This window comes from Coffea eugenioides, chromosome 5 (assembly GCF_003713205.1).
Source record: "Coffea eugenioides isolate CCC68of chromosome 5, Ceug_1.0, whole genome shotgun sequence".
In the NCBI taxonomy this organism is placed as follows: domain Eukaryota; kingdom Viridiplantae; phylum Streptophyta; class Magnoliopsida; order Gentianales; family Rubiaceae; genus Coffea; species Coffea eugenioides.
Genome location: NC_040039.1, coordinates 4571395 through 4596524, shown reverse-complemented (window position 1 = coordinate 4596524; position 25130 = coordinate 4571395). Strand labels below are relative to the sequence as shown.

The window sequence follows — 25130 nt, the reverse complement described above, 5'->3', positions numbered from 1 at the left end:
CTTTCTCGTTTCCTTTCAACTTTTTCTTACCAGTGCATAATTCCTTCAAAAATTTAGCATATCTAGGAATTTGCTTAATTGCATCTAAAAGAGGGATATTTACCTCAACTTTTCGAAAAGTGTCCAAAATCTCCTGTTCGTGCTCTTGCTTTTTGGACTTTGCCAGTCGACTAGGAAATGGAGGCGGAGGTGTAACCACTTGTGTTGATTTTTCTCCAAAATCTGGTTGTTCCAAGGCTCTAGGTTGAGACACATTCCCCTCTTTTTCGAGCTCTTCCTCGATTGCTTGTTCAGAAATTTTCTTGCTCGGCTCAGGCAACTCTTTGCCACTTCTTAATGTGATGGCACTAGCATTTTGCTTGGGGTTGACAATTGTCTGCGAAGGTAGCTTTCCAGATAATTGGGATTCCAATCTATTGACTGTGGAAGCTAACTGGCTCATTTGATTCTCCAAATTATGAATGCTAGTTTTCGTCTCCTGTTGAAATTGTTGAGTGTTAGTAGCCAAAGATTTCACAATATCCTCAAGTGACATACCTGATTTAGGAGCAGGTTGTTGCTGTGAAAGTTGAGGTCTAGGTTGATATTGTGACTGATGTGGAAATCCTGGTGGCCTTACTGCATAATTAAAATTAGGATGATCCCTCCATCCTGGATTATAGGTGTTTGCATAGGGATCATACCGTCTCTGAGGTGGTCCTGGAAATCCAACTGCATTAGCCTGCTCAGTCGAATCATCTTGGAGTGTGGGGCACATATCTGTTGGATGACTCGAACCATAGCAGATTCCACATGTTTTCAATTGCTGCATTTGTCCTATAGCTAACTTTTCAACCAAAGAAGTTAGACAATCTAATCTTTGCTCTATTGTAGAATTACTTACCTCATTGACTCTACGAGTCGTGTTATCCTGCCTGTCTCCAAATTGTTGAGCATTTGCAGCCATACTCGATATCAAATTTCTTGCCTCCGTGGGTGTTTTATTCACTAAGGAGCCCCCACTGGCAACATCAATAATTCTTCTGTCAGTTTGGGACAGACCCTCATAAAAATACTGGATGAGGAGTTGGTCAGGAATTTGATGATGAGGACAACTAGCACATAGTTGCTTGAATCTTTCCCAATATTCATGTAGAGTCTCTCCATTGAATTGTCGAATTCCACAGATGTCTTTCCTAATGCTTGCAGCTCGGGATGCAGGAAAGAATTTTTCTAGAAAATGCTTCTTCATGTCTGTCCATGTGGATATTGACCCAGAGGGCAGATAATAGAGCCAATCCTTAGCTTTATCGGCTAAGGAAAATGGAAAGGCTCTTAATTTAATTTGCTCCTCTGTGACTCCCTGAGGTTTCATTGTCGAGCAAACCACATGGAATTCTTTGAGATGCTTGTGGGGATCTTCACCTGGTAAGCCATGAAAAGAAGGAAGTAAATGGATTAGTCCAGATTTTAACTCAAATGCAACCTCTAATGTAGGATAAGTAATGCATAGAGGCTGTTGATTTAAATCTGGTGCAGCCAATTCTCTCAATGTCCGTTCATTAGCCATGGTGCTATCTATCTCTTCCGTCTCACTAAATGAATCCACAAAATCTACTACTGAATTATGTCCAGTAGATGAGGAGGATGCCTCTGCTCGTTCTCTTGTTGCTTTTCTCAATGCACGAGCAGTTTTCTCTATCTCAGGATTATATTGCAGTTCACCTGTACGAGAAGATCTAGGCATAAACCAGTAACAATAAAAATAAAAATAAAAAATAAACAAAGAAAATATAATTCAAAGAAAATAAATTTATTTTGACACCAAGTCCCCGGCAACGGCGCCAAAATTTGTTGGGTGTCAAACCAGCAAAAATAAAATTCCTACTCTTAAGTCACGAATTAAGTCCACTATGGTACTGGAGCAGGGACTTAGGCTGTGCAATGGGTTACTAGCTTCACCCTGGTGCCAGAGTTTGTTTGATCCGATATACCAAAGTGTATTAATTACGTGAAAGACAAAATTCGAATATAGCAGCGAGCAGGGTCGAATCCACAGGGACTTGGGAATTTATTTTGAATGAATGTAACATTAAATAAAAATGGGGGAAGTTGATATGGAACTGTCTAATTTAATTGCTCAAATTAAAAATATAAAGTAAATTGACGGAAGGAAAATCTCTAGTCAAAGGTATAATCTCCACTTATGGTTCGAATCACTGATCACAGATGCAGAGATAAAATCTTTCATTTACAAATAAACTGGTTATGGTTGTCAACAAGCTCTGACAACCTGCCTAACCTTACTGATTCGATAACCACAACAAGCTCTGTAGTTATTGCCCTAGCCAATTAAGCAGTCCTAAACACGCTCTTAGGATTTAACCTATTGACAGCATTAATCATTAGACTGGCCACCAATTATAACCAACAAACACACACGCTCGGTTTATTTAGGCTATATCATATATTTCCGCAACAACGACTCAAAAGTTTCTACTACAATTGAATCATATCACTTGCCACATGCACTAAAATTACCCAACAATTACGGATTGAGCACTCTTAGATGGCTGTTAATTACTCACACAATTAAACAGTGATCAAGTATTTAATTCCAAGAAATAATCATATGCATAAGTGAACAGGAAATATATAAACACTTGCAAATTAAAGAACGTAGGGAAATCAATTCGATCTCACAGTTTTGTCGAACCAAAGCTTCGATTTAACCTCTGACTAGATGAAGAAATTAGCCACTCCTCATAGTTGAATTGCAGCCAAAAGTACTGGATTGCAAAGGCATTGCGTTTTTACTAGAAAGCAAGGAATAAAAGATGTTTTTCCCGTTGGGGAATATTGTCGAACACCTGGCGTGTGTCAGAGGCCAGTCCAGAGAAAGGAAACTAGAACTAAACTAAAAAGCTAAACTAGAGGTCCCCCCTTGCTTCTGTACGTCCTCTCCTTAAAAAGCCAAAAGTAAGATGACTAAAAGCTATCTCCGGTGGTCCCCACACATGTGGACAAAGTCTCCAAAATTACTCCTTCTTCCAAGTCTCTCTACGTTGCTTTCTTTTAAGAGCCCAAATGACTTATAGCTTTGTGGTCCCCACCAATCCAAGGCCTAAGGATTGAAGCCCTTAGAAGTCTCCATATTCTCCATAAAGTCCCTCCTTTTTGGTAGTTTTCTGCTTCATTCCTGAAATTAAGTCCCGATACCAAATATGAGTAAATATCAGCAATTAACACAATATTTGTCAGGGATAGAAGGGAAAATTAATAATTAAAATACCAACAATTAACACCCTATCAATTACATGAGTAAAGTATTCGCTCTTTATGTGCATTTTATTCATTTAATTTATGTTAAATATATAAATGTTTGTAACTAAAATTGAAAAAGTGTTATATTAATATTTTTATAGAAGAGAGATTGATAGGTTTTGTATTTAACAAAAATTAAATATTTGAAAGTAAATACAAATCTAAATTTGAGCGTAAATATGTGTATTAAATTACATATTTGAAAGTAAAATACCCGTAAAGAACCGGTACTTTAAATAGTTACCGGCTCTTTATGGGCAAGCACACATTACTCATTTAAAGTACCGGCTTTTTACGGGTATTTTACTTTCAAATATTTAATTTATGATAAATATATCAATGTTTGTAAGTAAAATTCAAAAAGTGTTACAGTAATATTCTTGCAAAAAGGAAATCGATAGGTTATTTATTTAATATAAATTAAATATTAAAAAAAAGAAATGGCCCATAAAGTATTAATTCTTTATGACTTTCATCTATTATATGAGTAAAGTATTGGCTCTTTTTGGGCATTTTTTTCTGAATCATTTAATTTATGTTAAATACATAAATATTTGTAACGAAAATTGAAAAAGTGTTATATTAATATTTTTACGAAAGAGAGATTGGTAGTTTTTGTATTTAACAAAAATTAAATATTTGAAAGTAAATATAAATCTTTATTTGAGCGTAAATATTTGTATTAAATTAAATTTTTGAAATTAAAATACCCATAAAGAGCCGGTACTTTAAATAGGTAATGTATATTTGCCGATAAACTATACTCCTTAAAGTTTATTAATTGTTAATTGATTTGTAATACTTTGTCATTCATTGGACATGTAGTACAAAGGACAAATTTGGTAAAAAAAATTATAATTTCACTCCCTAAAACAACATTTTAATCGTTTGGACTGAATTTGCAAAGAATTAGTAACCTCAGGGGAGGTCAGTGTAATTTTTCAAACCACAAGGGAGGTCAGTATAATTTTTCAAACCACAGGAGAGGTCAGTGCAAATGTCAGAAACCTCAGGAGAGGTTTCTGCAATTATCCCTTTTTTCTATATTCTAATTAGCGTCGCTAAGTGATTAGCTTTGTTTGATTGGCAGCTCATTGACTGCTGGATCTGATGATCACTAGCCTTGTTTACTAGTTGGATTTCGCATGAAAAGAAGTTGTAAGGTGTATCTACTGTTGCTATTGAAATTATTTGTGTTTACCTTTCAAAAGAGAGTAAATATGCATTTATACTTACTAAGAAAGCAAAGAGTTTGGAGCAGACAAATAATTGTGAGTAGGGCAAAAATAAGTATCAAAATGTCTTCATTGTCTTTCCTAAAAGTAGTTCATAACAACAATTTTCATATAAAATGTATTGCATCTATTTAATGATTAATACCACATAAAATCACATAATAATAATAATAGTACAGTGATTTTTTTTTCTTTTGGAAAAAAAAATACAAGAAACCTCTTATATAAAGCAGCTCACAGACCTATAATTTTATAACTTATAAAATTTGTTGTTTTATTAAAAAACAAAATCTACTCCACTCTATTGAAAAAAGTTACGCCTGTTTTAATTTATGTTAATTCAGCAACGCAATTACTCTGTATTTTCACTTTTGTTGAAAAAAAAATCACAAAATTCATTTTTACTGATGTAGCAGGCCATTGCTTTGAATTTTGTAACATTTTATTTCCATTAAATTACAAAACTAATTGTATTTACACTTATTTCTAGGCAACGTATAATTGAAAATTTCTCAAAATTGCACGGGTCATAAAGAGGAGCACAACTAAAAATTTCTCAAAATTACTTGGGTAATAGAAGAATTATTTGGGGGCAGTGCTTTGTTTTAGCCCCTTTCCCTTCATAAGAGGAGAAACAAAAGAGACTGCTACTATTTAGAAGGAGAAAGAATAACACTTGATACTCTCCGCTCCAATTCTTGGTACAATGCTTCATAATATTCCACTGTTAGATCAATTTCGGCATGAATGAATTTAACTCGTATAAGAAAACACTGAATATGAAAGCTGGATCATTTGTTCTCGGATCCCAGTTTCCTACCTTGGTCCTGACAAAACTGATGGCAGCACGGTAGTAGCAACACCATTACCTGCAGTAACTCCTGTTAATGCAATGGAGGAGTGTTAGAACCATACACTAAGTTGCTTTCAACTTCCATTGTTCCCTCCAAGACCTTAACCACATCTGACATTGAAGGCCTCATCCTGTAATCACCTTGCAGGCACCATGCAGCAGCCTTATCATAATTTCTACTACTAGGGATCCATGCAACTGCATATCTTTGTTGTCTTTATCACCGTTTTCTGCTTTTCTCTTGAAAAGACCAAGCAAATGCGCATCATCTTCAGACTGACACCTATCCAAATTCTTCCTGCCGCACAAGATTTCAGGACCATGACACCAAAACTGTAGACATCTACTTTCTCTGTAATCACGGAGCTCAACCATTCTGGAGCCATAGTGTTCCTCTCAATGTTGTTGCTACTTGGCTCTGGTCTTTGTCAATCAATTTTGACAATCCAAAATCAGATATCTTTGCACTAAAGTTCTCATCCAAAAGAGTGTTCTGGGGCTTGATGTCCAAGTGGACTATTTTCTGCTTGCATTCTTCATGAAGATACGCCAGTCCTTTTGCATCATCTAAGATGATGTCCTTTCTCAAAAGCAATCCAAGTGTGTCCTCTTTGTTTGTACAAAAAATCCATTTATCCAAGGATCCATTTTGCATATAGTCATAGACTAGAAATCTGTATGACGTTTCTGCACTGAAACCAATCAGTCTTACCAAATTGACATGGTGAATTCTCCCAGTGGTCTCAACTTCTGCTAAGAACGACTTCTTTGCAAGGCCTAATCCACCCAAGAACTTCACCGCTATTTTCTCTCCGTTTTTTAGAGTTCCTTTGTAGATGGATCCGAAGCCTCTGGCTCCAAGTTCATCACTGAAGTTATTTGTCATGGCTTTCAAATCTACATATGAGAATCTTAAGAGCATCCCTGGCACTTGATTCAAATGAACTTCATCATATTCCTGAATTTTCATGAACTTTACTAAAAGCATGAAGCAAGCCAATTTTCATGAACATGAGTAGGGTCACCAGTCAAACTTGGGCGCCAATAATGAAAGTTTATCTATTCGAGCTGATTTTAGTTCTCAACTATACATATTTCTTTCCAAGTCAATTCTTTGATAAGAATTGCTACTGGTGAGTACTATAATCCTCTCTTGGCCAACTTCGCAAAACTGCACGAAGAACGAACTTTTTATAATCTAAGTATTTTCTCAAAAAACTGTCAAGAAACTTAATTTTGTTGCGACTTCCAAGTTGTCTCTGAGTAGCAGTAATCTACTGCCTCAACACCTAGAATGGATCAAATCTCATTTGAGAGATCCCATTAAACCTTATTATTCAAGAATTTATTTCTGTTACTTACTAAGCCACTTGATACCATCAGAGCTAGCCAGTTATGCACCAGTCAAGTTCCTTGGCATTCTTCGCTAAAAAATTTTGAATTTTATCTGCCAAAAAAAAAAAAAAAAAAAAAACCTAATAGAGGCATTGCCCTCATTACATAATAAGTAGCACCTGGAAAAAAAAAAGGAATTTGATCCAAACAGTTAATAATATCATCAAGAAAAGAAGACTATGGTACATTTTCTTCCTAAAAGAAATAGTCATACAAATATGGAACCTAAGAGAAGGGCCTAATCTAAGAGCAATTAGGATCATCTTGGTCCAGAGAGAACAGATGGAATTAAAGCAGTGACTTCTTCTGAGCCAACTTGTGATTTGCTCGTGGAGGAGATGCTTGGTCTTTTAAAGCCATAATCCAGATTTGTTTCAGTATCCATAACACCCTCCAAGACCTTGACCACCACTGACATTGCAGGTCTACTAGCATGGTCACTCTGCAGACACCAAGCTGCAAACTTGCATCATCTTCACAACATCTTCTCTATTAGACTGCATATCTTCACTATATTGATCAATCATATCCACCAATTTCCTTCTTCTGCTTTCTGCTTGAAAAAGACTAAGCAAATGCATTCGTTCCTCCTGGCTCAGATCTATCGACAATTTTCCTTCCACACAAGATTTCCAGTACCACAATGTTGTGTCCTGGCAAAATCCAAGCAGGTCATTCGTCAGTTGGGCCAGGTTGGCATCCTAGCTGGAGGAGTTAGTTAGAAAGGGATCTTTTCTGTTAGCTGGACGTCTGCATACACATGAGCACAATCTTGTATAAATAACTGAAGGATGTATCGGTTTAATCAGTTTTTGGAAGATCAATTCATTCTTATTCTATTTCAGATTACATTCTTTCTCTCTCTCTCTCACTCTTCTTCCCTCTCGGATCAGATCTGTTCTATTTCTCCTCTGTCTTCTCTTAACCTTACCCTGCTCAGGAAGCTAACCACAACAGTGGTATCAGAGCTGGTGGTCCTTGGACTATCAGCTACCACAAGCCATGGCCGAAGGAACGAGGATGAAGAGTTTCGAAGAACAGCTGCGGAAACAAGAAGCACGAATCCAGACTGTTTTGGATTCTACGGCGGCATTGGAGGAAAAGGTGGAAGATACCTTCCAAGATGTGAAGGCTCTATTAGAATCCAATCGACTGGAAATGAAGACATTCATGACTGATATGCATAACCAGTTCAGTGCATTTGCGAGAAGTGTGCATGGTGATAGGGGGATCCTAGGGAGCCCTAACCATAACAGTGGGGCTCAAGCTGGAAGAACGGTGGAAGGGGGAATTGGAGGTGGAGTATCAACAAGGAATCACTATACAGTGGCAATTCCTAAGCTGGAATTTCCTCAATTTAATGGGAGCAACCCCAGGGATTGGGTGAGGAAGTGCGAGAAATTCTTCCATCTTTGCAGGATCACGGAAGAGAACCAGGTAGATATGGCAGAACTGCACTTGGAAGGGCGAGCTGATCTATGGTACCAGAACTTCAAAAGAGACAAGGTAGGAGTCGGTTGGAACGAATTCAAGGAGGAACTCTGTAGAAGATTCAGAGAACTGAGGGAGGATGATGCCATTGAGGAGTTCAACAAGCTGCAACAAACCTCATCTGTATTAGCTTACCAGGAAAAATTTGAGGAACTGAGAGCATTGGTAATGGCCAAGGTTCCCAATCTGTCAGAATCCTATTACGTTTCTTGCTTCTTGAGTGGATTGAAGAATGAAATCAAGTCTGCTGTGAAAATGCACAAACCAGACTCTCTTCAGCTAGCTTTTGAGAAGGCTAGGTGGCAGGAAAATCTCTTGGAAGCACTCTCCAAAAACAGTAGAGCAACTTACAGGAGCCCGCTGCCATCTAGTTTCAATGGAGGACAAATTGGCGCCAATGGGAACAGAAGGATGCAACCAAACAATAGTGAAGAAATTAAGAAAAGTAGTGACCCCCAACCTGTCTTTAAGAAAATCTCGCCCTCAGAGTTTCAGTACAGGAAGGACAACCGTTTGTGTTTTAAATGTGGGGATAAGTTCACCCCTGGACACATTTGTAAGAACAAGGAACTCCACATGTTGTTGGTGGATGACGAGGAATCAGACAAGGGAGAGGAGGAGGAGGTCATAGAGTATAGGGGTACCAGTGCAGAACAAGCAGTGGTACTGGCTCTACACTCAGTCTCAGGTGAGTTGTCTTCTAGCACCATCAAAATGCAAGGCCTGTATGGTAACCAGCAGCTATCAGTTTTAGTGGATGGTGGGAGTACTAACTGCTTTATCCGACCTGCTGTTGCGCAATTATATCCTGAGCAAATCAGGAAACACAGACCCTTCAAAGTTAAAATTGCAGATGGTAAGGTTTTGCATTGCGATCAATGGGTGCCTCAGATGAAGTGGGAGGTCCAGGGCCACCAATTTGAGCATGATGTATTTGTTTTGGATCTTGAACCTTATGACATGATAATTGGAGTTGATTGGATGAGGAAATACAGTCCCCTCACATTTGATTTCAAAGCTTTACAGATAACCTTTGACAAGGAGGGAGAACAGGTCCTATTGAAAGGGGACTCTGAGACCGCACAGGTGAAGCTTAGGAAAGGAGAAGCTGCGGGCAAGGACATCAGACACAGGGTCAGGAAAGCTCTGCAACAATCCTGCATGGTGAAGGTTCACAACTGTCAGGTGACTAGTGTGCCTAACTCTCTTACTGAATTACTGGCTGCATATGAGGACATTTTCTCTGATCCTATAAACTTGCCCCCATCCAGATCGCATGACCATAAAATACCCCTTAAAGCTGAAGCTAGGCCCTTCAAAATTGCTCCCTATAGGCACCCCCATTCACAAAAGACAGAGATAGAAAAACAAGTCAAGGAAATGTTAACCTCTGGTATCATTCAGAGAAGTCATAGTCCCTTTGCCTCTCCAGCTCTTTTGGTTAAAAGGAAAGATGGCAGTTGGAGACTTTGCATTGATTACAGACAATTGAACAACCTGACCATCAAAGATAAATTTCCCATTCCCATCATAGATGACCTCCTTGATGAATTACATGGAGCTAAAATTTTTTCCAAAATAGACCTCAGATCAGGTTACCACCAGATTCGTATGGCTCCTGATGACATTCCAAAAACAGCTTTTAGAACACATTCTGGTTTATATGAGTTTCTTGTCATGCCTTTCGGTTTAACAAACGCACCTGCAACCTTCCAAGCTTTAATGAATTCTGTATTTGAACCTTATATCAGGAAATTTGTCCTTGTATTCTTTGACGACATCCTGATTTACAGCCCTGACCTTCCGACCCATTTACATCACCTAACTTTGGTATTAGACACCCTCAGAACACACTCCCTCTATGCTAAATTGTCCAAATGCACATTTGGTCAGAATCAAGTAGAGTATTTAGGCCACATAGTCACTGAGACAGGTGTGAAGGCTGATCCCTCAAAGGTTGAAGCTATGCTATCTTGGCCTACTCCTACCGATGTTAAGGCTCTCAGGGGCTTCTTGGGGTTGACAGGCTACTACAGGAGATTTGTGAAAAGTTACGGGGTGATGGCCAGGCCTCTGACCGAGCTGCTTAAAAAGGGGCAGTTCACTTGGAGTAAGGAAGCGGAACAAGCTTTCCAGAAGTTGAAAGTAGCAATGAGTACTACACCAGTCTTGGCTCTACCAGACTTTACTAAGTCATTTGTTTTGGAAACTGATGCCAGCCAAGCAGCCATTGGAGCTGTTCTGATGCAGCAAGGAAGGGCCATAGCCTACATGAGCCAGGTATTGGGTAGAAGGAACCAGGCCTTATCCATATATGAGAAGGAGTTGCTGTCCTTAATGACTGCAGTTCAAAAATGGAAACATTATCTGCTAGGAGGGCACTTTGTGATTAAAACTGATCATGAGAGTTTGAAGTACTTGCTTGAACAGAAAATCACTACACCATTACAACAAAAATGGTTGGCCAAGCTGATGGGGATGGATTATGAAATTCAATATAAAAGGGGAAAGGAGAATGTGGTGGCTGATGCTCTCTCTAGGAGAACAGAGGGGATGGAGGGAGGGAGCGAAAGTGGGGTGGCAGAAGTGCAAGCTGTGTCAGCCGTTGCACCTCAGTGGCTCTCTCTAGTGGGTGATAGTTATGTTGGTGATGGCAGCATCAAGGAACTGGTGATAGCTTTGACCACTGGTACCAATTCACACCCTGAGTACACTTACCAGAAGGGAATCATACGGTATAAGGACAGAGTTTTGGTGGGATCAGGATCTGACCTCAGGCAGAATCTGATTTCGTGTTTTCATGATACCTGTTGGGGTGGCCACTCAGGGATCCAGGGAACCTATCAGCGGATGAAGGCCTTCTTGTACTGGCCTAACATGAGGAAGGATATAGAGGTTTTTGTACAGGGGTGTGATATTTGCAGCAGGAGCAAGCCTGAAAATTGTCCATACCCAGGACTGCTACAGCCCTTAGCTATTCCGGATCAAGCCTGGCAACAAATCTCAATGGACTTCATAGAAGGATTGCCTAAGTCCTTGGGCAGTGATGCCATCTATGTGGTAGTAGACAGGCTCACTAAGTATGCCCACTTCATCCCTATAACCTCTCATTACACTGCTAAGGGCATTGCAGAAGTTTTTTTTGATCAAATCTTCAAGCTCCATGGACTGCCTTCTTGCATTGTGTCTGATAGGGACAAGGTTTTTACCAGCATTTTCTGGCAGGAGCTTTTCAAACTGCTAGGCACTAAACTCAGCTTCTCTTCTGCATACCATCCTCAATCAGATGGACAGACAGAGAGAGTCAACAGATGCGTGGAGACTTACCTTAGGAGTATGTGCATGCAACAACCAGGCAAATGGAAGAGGTGGCTGCCTACAGCTGAATGGTGGTACAACACCAACTACCACACTAGTCTGACCATGACTCCTTTTCAGGCCCTCTATGGATACAGACCTTCACAACTCACCTTATCACCTACGCAGACACTAGTTGCGGCAGTGGAGGATTGGTCTAATGAAAGAGTGAACTGGAATACTTTACTCAAGGACAACTTGTTGCAGGCACAGAATAGAATGAAACAACTGGCTGATAAGGGTAGGACAGATAGGAATTTTGAGGAGGGAGACTGGGTGTACCTAAAGCTACAACCGTACAGACAATCTTCTGTGGCTTTAAGAAGGAACCTTAAGTTGTCTGCCAGGTACTATGGACCATACCAGGTTGAGCAGAAGGTGGGATCAGTGGCCTATAAATTGAAGCTACCGGATGGATGTTCAGTGCACCCTGTGTTTCACGTTTCCCTTCTTAAGAAGTCTGCCAATGGGGGCCAAATTCACCCTACACCTCCTGAAGCAACTGCAGAAGGAGAGTTCAAGGTGGCTCCCAAGGCCATTCTGGACAGGAGAGTCATTTACAGGAAGGGCCAAGAGGTTGAACAAGTGTTGATTGAATGGGAGAACTTGAATAGGGATGACTCCACTTGGGAAGATTGGTCTTTTGTCCGAGTGTAATTTCCAGAATTGAATCCTAGCAATTTCCAGAATTGAATCCTAGGGACTAGGATTGTTTGAAGGGGGAAGCAATGTTGTGTCCTGGCAAAATCCAAGCAGGTCATTCGTCAGTTGGGCCAGGTTGGCATCCTAGCTGGAGGAGTTAGTTAGAAAGGGATCTTTTCTGTTAGCTGGACGTCTGCATACACATGAGCACAATCTTGTATAAATAACTGAAGGATGTATCGGTTTAATCAGTTTTTGGAAGATCAATTCATTCTTATTCTATTTCAGATTACATTCTTTCTCTCTCTCTCTCACTCTTCTTCCCTCTCGGATCAGATCTGTTCTATTTCTCCTCTGTCTTCTCTTAACCTTACCCTGCTCAGGAAGCTAACCACAACAGCTCCAAAGCTATAGACATCTACTTTCTCTGTAATAACTGCAGAGAGCCACTCTGGAGCCAGATAGCCAGGAGTACCTCTCATAGTGGTAACAACTTGGCTTTGGTCTCTATCAATTAACTTGGAGAGCCCAAAGTCAGATAGCTTAGCATTGAACTTATCATCCAAAAGAATGTTTTGGGGCTTTATATCCAAATGAATAATTTTCTGTCTACAATCTTCATGGAGATAAGTTAACCCCTTGGCTATATCAAGTACTATTTTCCTCCTGCATTTCCAGTCAAGGACAATTTCTTGGCCTTGTCTATAGATCCACTTCTCTAGAGATCCATTACTCATGAATTCATAAACTAAAAGTCGGTGAGATTTTTCTGCACAAAAACCTACCAATCTTACCAAGTTAACATGATGAATGCTACCAATACTTTCCACCTCAGCCAAAAATGATTTCTTCACTTGACCAATTCCATCAAGACATTTTACTGCAACCTTAGTGCCATCTCTAAGCGAACCTTCAAAAACTGAGCCAAATCCTCCCTGCCCAAGTTTCTTACTAAAATTTGCTGTTGCAATTTTTAAATCTTCAAATGGAAATCTAGTTGGCATTCCCGGTACATTGTCTAAGTCGCCCTCCTCAACCTCCCTGGCTAATCTTTTCTTTCGGATTATACAGATTGTCAAACCAATGAGGACGGCCAATAAAATGAAAGCTGCAATAGCATATCCATTTATGACAAGAGCTGGAGTACCTTTAGGAGAAGTTTTTGCAGGAGCTGATGCATTTGGTGTGATCTGCACCTTCATGAACACAGATGAATTATAATGAGTCTTGTCCTGCTCATTGTTCATCAATGAAAAGATCTGGGCAGGTAAATAGCAATCCCCATTAGAAGAATTTGAACCATAACGGAATATAGCTGCTTTACACGAACAGTTACCTAGACATGCTTGCTTACAGCTATCCATATTGGTACTAGTAATATCTGCATTCAATGTGAAGTAAGTCATATCTTTTAGCTCAAGAAAATTATGATATCGTGAAGCATTGCAATTCAAAGGAGTGATCTCAGAACAGCCAAGATTTGGCTGCCTTCCATTTATTTGTGTAAAATAGTTCATTGAAGCATTGACTGATCTTGGACAACTGCACTGCCCATTCGAGCAGATGCCATTTTCTCCACAAACCGTGGGGTAATTGCAATCACCAAGATAACCAGTAAGAATATCAAACACCTCTTTCCACCCGTCTGCCCACTCATATAGTCTCAAATGCCCATCGGACCCCAATTTCATGTACTGAGCTGAGGAAATCTGAGGCAGGGCAATCACTGAATCCGGATCCCTTGGTTCAGAAGAATGTATATACAAGGCTAAGCTTCCGTTTTGGAACTTGGCATAGCTTGCTTCTTTATTTGCCTTTGTATTATCAACTAACTGTTGATAATAAATTTGTGGAGGATTTGCTTTTACAGAAGCAAACAAACCTTCGTTGTTAACAAAAACAAAAAACAAACCTCCTTCAGTTGAGTTGGTAATTGAAACACTAGCCGTCAACTTCTGCCCAGATACCAATTTTTGCCCTGGAACCAAAGCATCAGTAGGATGATCAAAAGATTGCCAGACCACCAAGTTATTCATATCAAAGAGAACCAGGTTTCCTTCCTCGGTCAAGTTTAAACCTACGACGGATCTTCCTGTCGTGTTTGTAGACCAAACTGAAGCCCCATCAGCATCCCGTAAAACCAAATCTCCTCCTGATGTAAGTTGCAGGGTTGCATTGATTTTGACAGGATTATTTCGATTAGCCGACCAGACAACTTGTGGAAATCCTGAGCTTGGCATGACAATGTATGAAACACTGTTAGTCTGAACAATAAAGATTGCAAACATATAGCTATCACATGTGCCATTGCAAAAGAATCCACAAGCATATCTAGGCCCAAATGTTCCTCTGAGCAGAATGGCTCTCACCTTTGAGCCATCTGTAAAATCAACAGAATGGTTAGCTGAGACACTATTGATCCACGTAGTAGACAAATTTGCAGTAGGATAATCAAAAGGCTGTCCATCTACTAACTGAAGAGAAAGAAGAACGGAAATAATTATAAAATTCCAACATTTTGGAAACATTTTCAGCAGTTCTTGGATAGCTGGAGGAGAGGGATTAAGGTCCTAGGAATAAGAGAGCCCCTTTTTGGAAATATAGCCTTCGGTGCAGAGACTGACGAAAGGATAATCGGAGTTATATTTTTGTTCCCTTCAAGCTTTCATTATAAAAAGTAGTATTCTATGATAATCAAACTTTTAATTAAACTCAAGTTATTTTTATTCCCTTCAAGTTAAGTATTATATGACAATCTAACTTTTAATTACATTTACTTAGGATTATTATAACATTGATAAGAGCAAACAATCATTAGTAGCTAGCTAGTATAGCTTTTAAATAGCAACTAATTTGTCTTTATGTAAATTTATGATAAACCAACCCCTAATGTAAGATTGATTTGAATTAAAAAAGAAAGTTAGAAAACTAACCCCAAAATGTAAGATCAAGAGTATTAGTTAAAAACAAACACAAAATGTAAAAATTTTTAATGTACTTGCTTATAATTGATCATATGATATTGAGAAAGGAATAATTCAAACAAATGATTTTAATTCAATAATTGATGTATTTGCGTTGCTAGGAAATAAAATGATTGGAGAGTCCAAATTTGATATCTTGTCTTTTACAACTAAAAACATCTTATTGTTAGTTATCGTACAACTTTCGTTTTAAATTTATTACACTTTATTTACTATAATATTGTTTTACTAGTAATAGATAATGTGCTCTGCATGTGATTATAATATCATAAAATATAATATTCTCATACATTAATATTGGCACTAGCTTTGCACTTGCCTTGATGATGATGAAAATAATGAAACATTATTTTTTTTCTAAATCAATAAATATGATATAATAAATTTTAAACATGATAATAAATTAAAAAGAACATAATATGAAACTTCAATAATCAATTAATAAAGGTATAATTGAAATAACAAAAACTAAAATTATAACAATGCTTACACTTACATTTTAAATGAAAATATCAAAATTCACCGTACTTTTTATATAATAATGATATTAATAATGATTATATGTGTGACAACAACAACAACCCCCGACCAACCACAAACACAGAAAAAGACTTAAAATCTTGACCCGTCATTGGTTGGATGTGAACAAGGGATTAGACCACAACTGTTCAGAAGTTTCCTGCAGGCAGATCTAGCAAGTTTACTTTTTGATTTGTTGGGCAAATCTTTTCTGCAGACATGATGGTCAACTCGTGTAGGATCCATCTGAAGCTTCATGTTTTCCACAAGATATTTTCTAAAAAGGCAGCCTACTGAAAACCAGCTCAAGATATCGCGTGGTGCACGGATAAAAGGCAACCGAAACGCGTATGCCATTGACTGTGGTCTCGCTAGACACATTCAATGTTTTAAATTTATCCTCTCTGTTTTCCGTTCCTGTTTAGGGTTGATGCTAGACCGGGTAGCTTGACTCGGCTCGCAAGCAACTCGGTCAGCAGCTCGGCTCGAGCTCAATTTGACTGAGTTCGAGTTACTTGATAGAAGCAGCGAGCCGAGTTCAAGTTTTAATATTTTGCATTCGAGTCTAATCGAGGTTTTTATAATATATATTTTAATTTTTATTATTATAAAATGTCAATAATATCTTTTATTTAAAATTATATGTAAAATATTAATTTTTATTACGTGAGTTTGATTAGGCTGGATTGAACTCGAATAAACTCGATTGAGCTTGATTTGAATTGATTAGATTTAATTAAACTCGAGCTCGAGTTCGAATAATGTAAATTGACGTCGAGTTCGAGTTCGAGCTTGAATTTTAAAAGTTCGACGAACTCGAGCTCAATCTCGAGCTTAATTATTTTACCTCGAATAGTGCTCGAACTCGACTCGACTCGAACGCACCCTATTCCTGTTCAAGAATAATCTAGCAGCCTAACACCCAATAAGAAACATAATGGCTTTAGACATTGGTTTTTCCAGCTTTTGACTAAATCAGCTCAGTAATTGAAGAACTTGTAATAGTCATGTTGACTTGTTCTATTTGTTTTAGTCGTTTCAATCTCTTTATTCGCAATTGTACTTCTTGTTCATAAGGTTTCGAACACAGACTGAGGTTAAGGATCATGATGGCTGAAAATTACAGAAAGATTCCCCTTGCATTGACCTTCCTCAAAAACTTTCCAGGAATGGCAGATGATTACTTATTCAAGTGTACAGAATGAGTGTCTAAACTTGACGGAAAGGAAAAACAAAAGGAATACGGGGAGTCAGTTGTTTAAGCCTACTTCCCTTTCCTTATCAATCCAATGATGATAGATTGTAATTTTATCATTTATTTTATAATTAATTTTTTTATTACCTGACCCAATGTGAATTAATTGTTAGATTCTACTCACTTTTAATATTTTATATTTATTTTAGGGAGTAGAACGAAAATATAATAATAAGTGTCAATTTAATAGGAAAGGAGTCCAAGTCACAGAGCTTACCCCAGGAGCATTGTTGGCAACGGAAAAACTTGGGCCCATTTCGGTAATTGCTGAGAAAGAAAGCAAGCCTGGGGAGTCTTCGTTTTCTACACAGGAGCCGCCACAAGTAGCAGTAGACTTTTTCAACATATCAACATAAGTAGATAAAGAGCGAAGAGCTCTGATGACCTGGAGTTTTTCGTCGTCCTCTCACGTGCCGCGCATGTGATTGAGACGTTGTTTTCTTCGCGCATCGCGCGCCTCTTCTCCTCTGCCGAAACCCCATGTGCCTCCTGCTGCGTTGTCTGCCTCTTCTTCCCACTGTCTTCTCTCTCTCTCTTTCTTTGGGCAATGTTGCTCTGTTGCTTATCCGACTATTCTGAGCCTTGGTACGAGAGCCTGTTGAGCTAACCGGTTATCTTCTAACCACGCAGGTATCAGCGAGCCTCGGTCTCTCGCGTTCTTTGGGTTGCTGTGTTCCAGGCATTTGGCTCTCCTCCTCTTCTTCCGTTGTGAGTTTTCTTCTTCTTCCTTTTCTTCTTTTCCGGTGAGGTGCAATTTTTCCCATTAGCTTTCTGCATGAATCTTTAGCCTGGAACTGATGTTTTTGTTCTTTGTTCCCCTTCTCCAGACGCGCAAGGACCATCGAACCTCTGTCCCTCGCGTTTCACTGGGTCTCAGTCGTCCAGATCAGCTGCGGTGCGTTCGATTTTCCTCCTCCTCCTCCGTTGTAAGTTTGTTACGTTGAGGTGCGGTCTTCTCTGTTAGCTTCCTTTTTTTTTCTTTATTTCTTTTTTCAACTGGCTCTTGTTTTGCTCTCGGGAAAGGTTCGATCTTGCCACCCGTTCGGATCACCTCCTCCTCCGCCGTTTGGATCGTGCTTCGTTGTGCCTCTCTCTGCATTTTTTAGCCTAGAGTTGCTATTTTTCCTCGAACCAGAGGTGTCTGTTCTCCGTCACAAGCTCACCGAGAAGGACGCCATCATCGCCGACCTTCAGTCCCTCGATGCCTCCCTTTCCGACGCTTCCGACAAACTCGCCCTCGCTGCCCAAGAAAAGGTCCGATTCTTATAACCAACCCGACCACTTGAACCGTTTTACTTCTCCAATTACTACTTATAGCTCTAAGTTGTCTTCTTCTTCTTCTTCAAATGCTTATCTTTAGCCACAATCCCAACAGAAGAAGCAATACCCTCCATGTTAATTCTCTGCCCTAATGCAGCTTTCAAATCTACCCACCACATGTTTGTAAAAATACCCGAGTGGATCTCTAAATCACTATATGCTGTTTCTAGATATTCTCTTTTCTGGGTTCTCTGAGTTTCAATGGAAGAGTAAAAACTTTGTGAAAATGAGGTTTTTTCTGACACGGGTACTGGGGGTTTTTTGGGCTTTTTCTCATTTCCTGTTCTTTGCTGCAACTATTTGTTGCTGTAAGTGTCAGAGGGGTCCTGGTGAATAACGTTTCTGGGGAATAGAGGGAATAAGCATTGCTCGAAAAATGGAGATTTTGAAGGTAGAAACGTTTAGGGATGGGATAATAGCAAGTGTTCCATGGAGTAGCCGAGGTTGTTAGCATGTTCAACCAATACTACTGTTTTCCTGATTAATTTAAGATCAAATATGGTTTAAAACGTGGCGATTGGAGATTGGATTTTTAATTTTCCCAGTGGAGATAAAATCCAATGCTGGCCTGAGCCACAGAAACATGATACTGGAATGAATTGATGTTGGGTCAGTGCAGTCGGTTCTGTGCCAACCATAGGCGACGTTCTTGATGGGGTGATGAAACTTCCTGATAAGTGATGAAATCCGGTTGTCTTTATAGTCTGGCCTGTATTTCCTTTATTTTTTTGGTAAAAATTTTGTGGGGATTGATTACTTTTACTTGATTTTAGTTTATATAGTTATTTTCTGCAGCTAAAGTCTGTCATTTTAATTTTAATTTGGTCATATGGAATGTATACTATTATTATTTTTGGGATTGAATTTACTGTTTTCAGCTGCTCTTGACTTATAATTTTGATTTTGTTCTTTTATTATGCTCACGTTATTACAATTCTATTACTAATACGTGACCTTAATGAAAAAGAATATAAAAAAATGGTCCAAAGTTTTTTCTTTTTGTTTTTTTGGGTTGAGATAATTCTTAACTTCAAAAAAACGGTGTTAAAATGACTTCAGAATTCTGATGAATTTTGTTTGAAAGAAAAATGGCTATGGTTAGCAATGTGATTAATTACAAGAGGTTAGGAGTTTGTGGGTCGAAACCGAGGTAATTTTGTTATTTACGAACTTAATGGAAGAGAAGATTTTCGTATGACTGCTTATAGAGTTGGTGGATCCATTGAGCTAATAAATCACGCCATTTTTTTTGGGGTTGCAAATGATTACCCAAATTTTATCATTATTTAAAAGAGAAATATAGTTCAAAATAAAAAAGGTAGAAAATCCTAGGAGCAGGTATTCCCACTTCATATCAAATTAAAATTGGCTTTGATTCTAATCTAGAATGTTGTCAATTAATCTGCTGTTTCGCCTGTGTTATTGGAAAACTCTATGCCTTCGGTGTCCAAAAAAATGGGACTCTTATTATCTTTTAAAGGCTTTTCTGTGTCTCTCTCTCCCTTGTTCGCATCTGCTATTTGATGCTCTGGACTCTTGCGCGTCTGTAACGCTTAGGCTGCATTTGTGCTGTTTTGGGGCTTAGCCTTTGATGCAGAGTTTGGTGTTGTAATGTTCACACGGTTGGCTGCTTTTCTAAAATACATTTTTTCTTGACACTTGATTTTTTTTTTTAAATTTTTTGCACCACATTCTAGCCGTCGTCTTGCAGTATCTTATTCTTTGTTACAATATCTTTACTTTGCTGTGTAATTTTTTCGATAAGCGCAGGTATCATTATGCATAGGTTATTATATATTTGGAGATACTCAGACAGCATATATCTACTTAATCTTCTTATTACAATCAAAGTGGATGGTTGCACGATTAGTAATTAGTATGTTACTATATTGAGTGAAAATTTTGAGCTTTTCCATGTATGTTGTTTATCTTATCCTTGAGCTTTCTTCCATACAGGAATTGCTTTGCGTATCATCTACGTGTTTGTGGCTGATGAGGTTGTTAGTTTGATAATTGACTTGTATTGATTCTTTTCTTTCTTGCAGGTCATAAATTTTGAGATGCTTCAAAGTGCTGCGGGGTATGTACATCGAATTGGTTGTACTGGAAGAGCGTATAACACTGGTGCATCTGTCTCTCTGGTAATTTTCTAAAGACTAAATTGGAATTACTTTTGTAACTGAATTTATACCCTGACTTCCAGATTGAATTTGGTTGATCTTCATTTTTTTGCAAGCAGAATTGATGAACAGTAGGATTGCTTGAATATTGACTAGAATCTTCAGTAAATTATTGGCTCATATATATCCATGTTGTAGAAGTTCTGTCATCCTTCGTAATCATGGTTTTGGTTTTCAGTTTTTTCTTTGTGTTTATTGCATATTGAAATACGCCTTTTGTTTTTTATTTCAAATATTAGATTGTGCTATAGGTTTTGCCCCTATTTTTTGCTGTTCTTTTTTATATCAGAATTCCTAATATATGTTAGCACATGAATAATGTCTCCCCTAATATGATTAAAGTGATTATGGTAATGCATTTAAAATTATTTTGATCATTTTCTTATATGTTTCTTATCGCCCTCTTACTTGATCTTGAGTAGGTGTCCTCTGAGGAGAATGACATGTTTGAAGGTATTAAATCCTTCATCGGTGAAAGTGATAACGTGGACTCCAATTTTATAGCTCCATTTCCATTGCTCACTAAGAATGCTGTGGAGAGCTTGAGATATAGAGCTGAGGTAAATATTGCCTTCCTTTATTGCATAGTAAGTTGTAACTTTTTGAACTTATTATGCGTTAAGCATCTCTTTATGCTTGCTTTGCTTCTGTGGTTCTTAAAAAAACCCTTTGGCGTCTGCCTCGAGATATTGAAGTTGTTTTGTGCTGTGTTGTTGTTTTGCTCTGTGCTTTTTAGCCTAGAGTTGCTATGTTGCTATTTATACGTACCGCTTCAGTTAGAGCTTTGCTTCTTGGGATCGGTGTGAGGTTATGTATTATTTTTTTGTTTTGACTCTAAAAATTATATATTAATTGCCTTTTGTCGTTAAGCCACCGCACCTAATTGCCTTATCTGTTGCCAGCATAAATTTTTTTTAAAACCGAATTTGGATACTTACTGTTGCATTATCAACTTTTCAATTCTGTTACACATTTGGGCTATACTTTGTCAGTGTAGCAGGGCGTTAGCCTAAACCTTCGGGTTGCTGATGCTCTTGATGGAAAGGAATTGTTGTGCTATGTTATACGTGCTCCTGATTTTATTAGACCAACTGGAATCAGGTTTACGATTGTTACGGCTTATTGGGTTGGAGAAGCTGCATCTGTGGCCATGTAAAATGTGCATTTCCTGATGTGACATGCCTCTTTCTGGTATCATCTCTACCTTAGAAGTTGCCGAATTAGTATTTTCTCTGAAATATATTTTTCCCGTGCTTTCCTTCAAATACGTTTTTATTCTCAGGTTTTTGCTTCATTATTATTTTTACTTTCTGTGGTGATGGTTCATGATTTCAAGCATGAATTCGTCATGATTTACTTGTAATTTATGCACATACAATTCAATAAGGATTTCAAAGGTTATGTGGCTATGAATGACCATTTAGCTGTAGTTTGCCTATTTTGATTGTGGAACAGATTGTCCGTGTAATTTATTTACCTTACTTTTACTCAACAGAAAGAACTTGCTCAACTGACTTGTGAAAAAGACATATGGGCACACAATCTGGCGGAATGGAATAGGTGATGATTTTCTGCTCTTTCCTTGCTTGTTCCTTGAAGTTCTGAAGTAGCCTCTGCAAGATTTCTGCAGAAGCATAATATTTTTTGCTTTTTTTTTTGGATTAACCCTTGTCCTTTGCATTTCGTGTTTTGTCCTTGTGTTTTGATCGTATGTGACTTCTTTGCACATTTTTTTTACAAGTTTTTTGCTGCAATGGTTCTTGAATTGACTTGCTCGGTGAAAATTTTTGTGTTACATTTTATGTCCCTATGATTTAGTTCTATCCATTTGTGATATTTCTTTATGTCTGTTTTCTTGACCTGATTGCCAGATTCATTTTTCAGTATTATTCGTCTTCATTCCAGTGGGAGCTCACTGCTCTAAATTAGACTTTTGCTGGTGGCCTTCTAACCTCAAATCCAACATTGCTTATTCCTCTGATTTTGGTAATTCTTAAAACTCTGTTAAATGTATAAAAATGTAATATTTGTTTCCCTTTTCTGATTTTTTTCTTCTGGGGTTTTAGAGCAATGTGAAGAAAATGAGACTATGAAACTGCCATCATTTAAAGAATGCAGTTTACATGAGCTGAAGGTGGCGACTACAGGATTCTCAGTTGAATACATTGTATCAGAACATGGAGATAAAGCTCCCGATGTTTGTCTACAAAGGGCAGCTTGAAGATGACGGCTCTTAAATTGCTGTCAAACATTTCAATAAGTTTGCTTGGCTGGATTCTCGGCAATTCCTGGTTGTTATTACTTCTTTTAAGCAAGGCCCAGCTATAGTGTTTCACAAATGTGATATTATCTTATTTATGTACGTGCTTTGATATCAGCCATAGTACTTAGTTAACCATGAGTATGGTGGATGTTATTCAGGTTTAAGATTTGTTGTATGCAATTTGTAGGTTGATAAGTGAGGAAACTTATTGTAGGTTGATATGAATTGAAACATTGATTATACGGTTGTTATACCTTTGTTTAAGGTCAAATGGGATGAAGTATTTTGTTTCTATCAATAATATAGAGTCAGTTTCATTTATTTTCTTACTCACTTTGGCCCTTACTATTTTGCATTTTCCTGCTTATAGCTCTATCAACTCTCCTCTTTAACTTTTCCTTTTTTTTTTTCTAATTTTGGGAATGATATGAGAGCATGGAAAGATAGTAAAATATAACCGCTAATGATGCTTATAAGTTTTAAGTAGCTACATTATTAGGAAATTAATTGAACTCGTAATTAAATCAAATCATAATGCAACCTAACTTTGAAATAGCAATGGCAGATGACAACTTAGATGGAGTCTTATAATATTTTGATTCTTTAATTTTGATTCTTTAATGAGAATGACACTTACTATTTTTTATATGATTACATACTTAAATGAAAGTTTACTCTAATTTTGGTTTAATATTTTTTTTTTGGTTTAGTTGTAACTAATTCCATCAAGAAAAACAAATTTCATTAATTATCCATTTTGAATTAGTATAAATTATTTTGTTAAATTGGGCATCTCCATCCTTTTTCCCACCGTGCGTAGCACGGTTTATGCCTCCTAATAGATAGAAAATTGTGCAGAGAACAAGCACTACGGGGAGTCTTAGCTTTTTGCTTTTCCTTTTCGTCTTTTAGTGGGCTTTTTCCTTCGTATGAAAAGACCGAGTGAAAGAATTGATCACTCTTCGTAGTTTAGCTTTTCCTTTCATGATTGGAGCGAATTGAGTTCTCTAAACCGAAAACCTTGGCCGCAATTATTTCTGAATTTCCGCGAGGGTTTTCCTCACCAAGGATGAACTAAATTCTTTTTTTCTAGTCAAGAAATAACAGAGGTTTTGGTTCATCTAAAAATTGTGAGATCGAATTAATTTTATTTATTCCTTTTATTTACTGGTATTTGCATATTCTCTGTTTATAATGCTTATAGTTGTTTTGTTAATTAAATATTCTGGACCCGGACGTTGAATTAATTTAGCAACCTGATGTCAATTAGAGCGTTAAATTCGTAATTATTTAATTGCTCTAAAATAGTGACAACTGACATGATTGGAATTGTGTCAGAAGAATACGCGGGCTAATCTAAAATAACCCTGGTAATGCGTTATTTGGTTAGAATAGGGCTCCTCTAATACGTAAGGCAATTGGAAAATTAAATCTTACGAGCGTATCTAAAATTATTTCTCAATTAAAATAGTGATTGATGGGCGTACCTCAGTCATCGACACAGTAAGGAGGAGTTGACTGTCATCGCTTGTTTGACAGTTATAACCTATTTATTAATTAATAATTAGAATTATCTCTGCATCGATGATCAATTAATTGAACTATTGCCAAAGTTATTTCTTGACTAGAGCTTAGTCATTATTCCTTTGATTTTAATAGTTTGTCTTTTAATTTCTAGTTAGCTATTTATTTTTGTATTTTACTTATTTCGAACCGTTTAATTATTGCCACTGCTATAAAAACTCCACATTGTCAATTTGAACTCTAAGAGAGACGAATATCTCCAATCCCTATGGATTCGACCCTACTCACTACTATACACAGAAAATTATATTTTCTCCGAATAAGTATTTATTATTGTACAAGTCCGACACCTGTCAATTTTTGGCGCTGCTACTGGGGACTGGCGTTATTATTTGTTTCTTTTTAAGTTCATTTTTGCTCTAATTTTCTGATATTTTTTTAGTGTATGCCTCGATTTTCTCGTACAGGTGAATTGATTTTTGACCTTGAGGTAGAGAAGACCGCGCATAGAACATGAAAAGAGACCAGATAGCTCAGAGAGGAGCAATCTAGTGCTACATCCCATAGACTTGATCCGGAAGTCGAAGCAACAAGTCCGTTTGGTGATACTTCTAGTGATTCAGATCGAGAAGAAGTCGCTATGGTTAATGCACGAATATTAAGAGAGTTGGCTGCTCTTGATTTAAATCAGCAACCTTTGAGCATTATTTTCCCAAGTTTAGATGATAACACTCCATTCGAGTTAAAATCTGGTCTAATTCATCTCTTGCCATCTTTTCATGGTTTACCAGGTGAAGAGCCTTACAAAC

The 25130-nt window shown here is 37.8% G+C and overlaps 1 pseudogene; it reads right to left on the bottom strand.

Annotated features, from left to right (window-relative positions):
• Window positions 1–6910: 6910 nt before the first annotated feature.
• LOC113769974 lies at window positions 6911–14863 on the bottom strand (annotated as a pseudogene).
• Between the last annotated feature and the right edge of the window lie 10267 nt (window positions 14864–25130).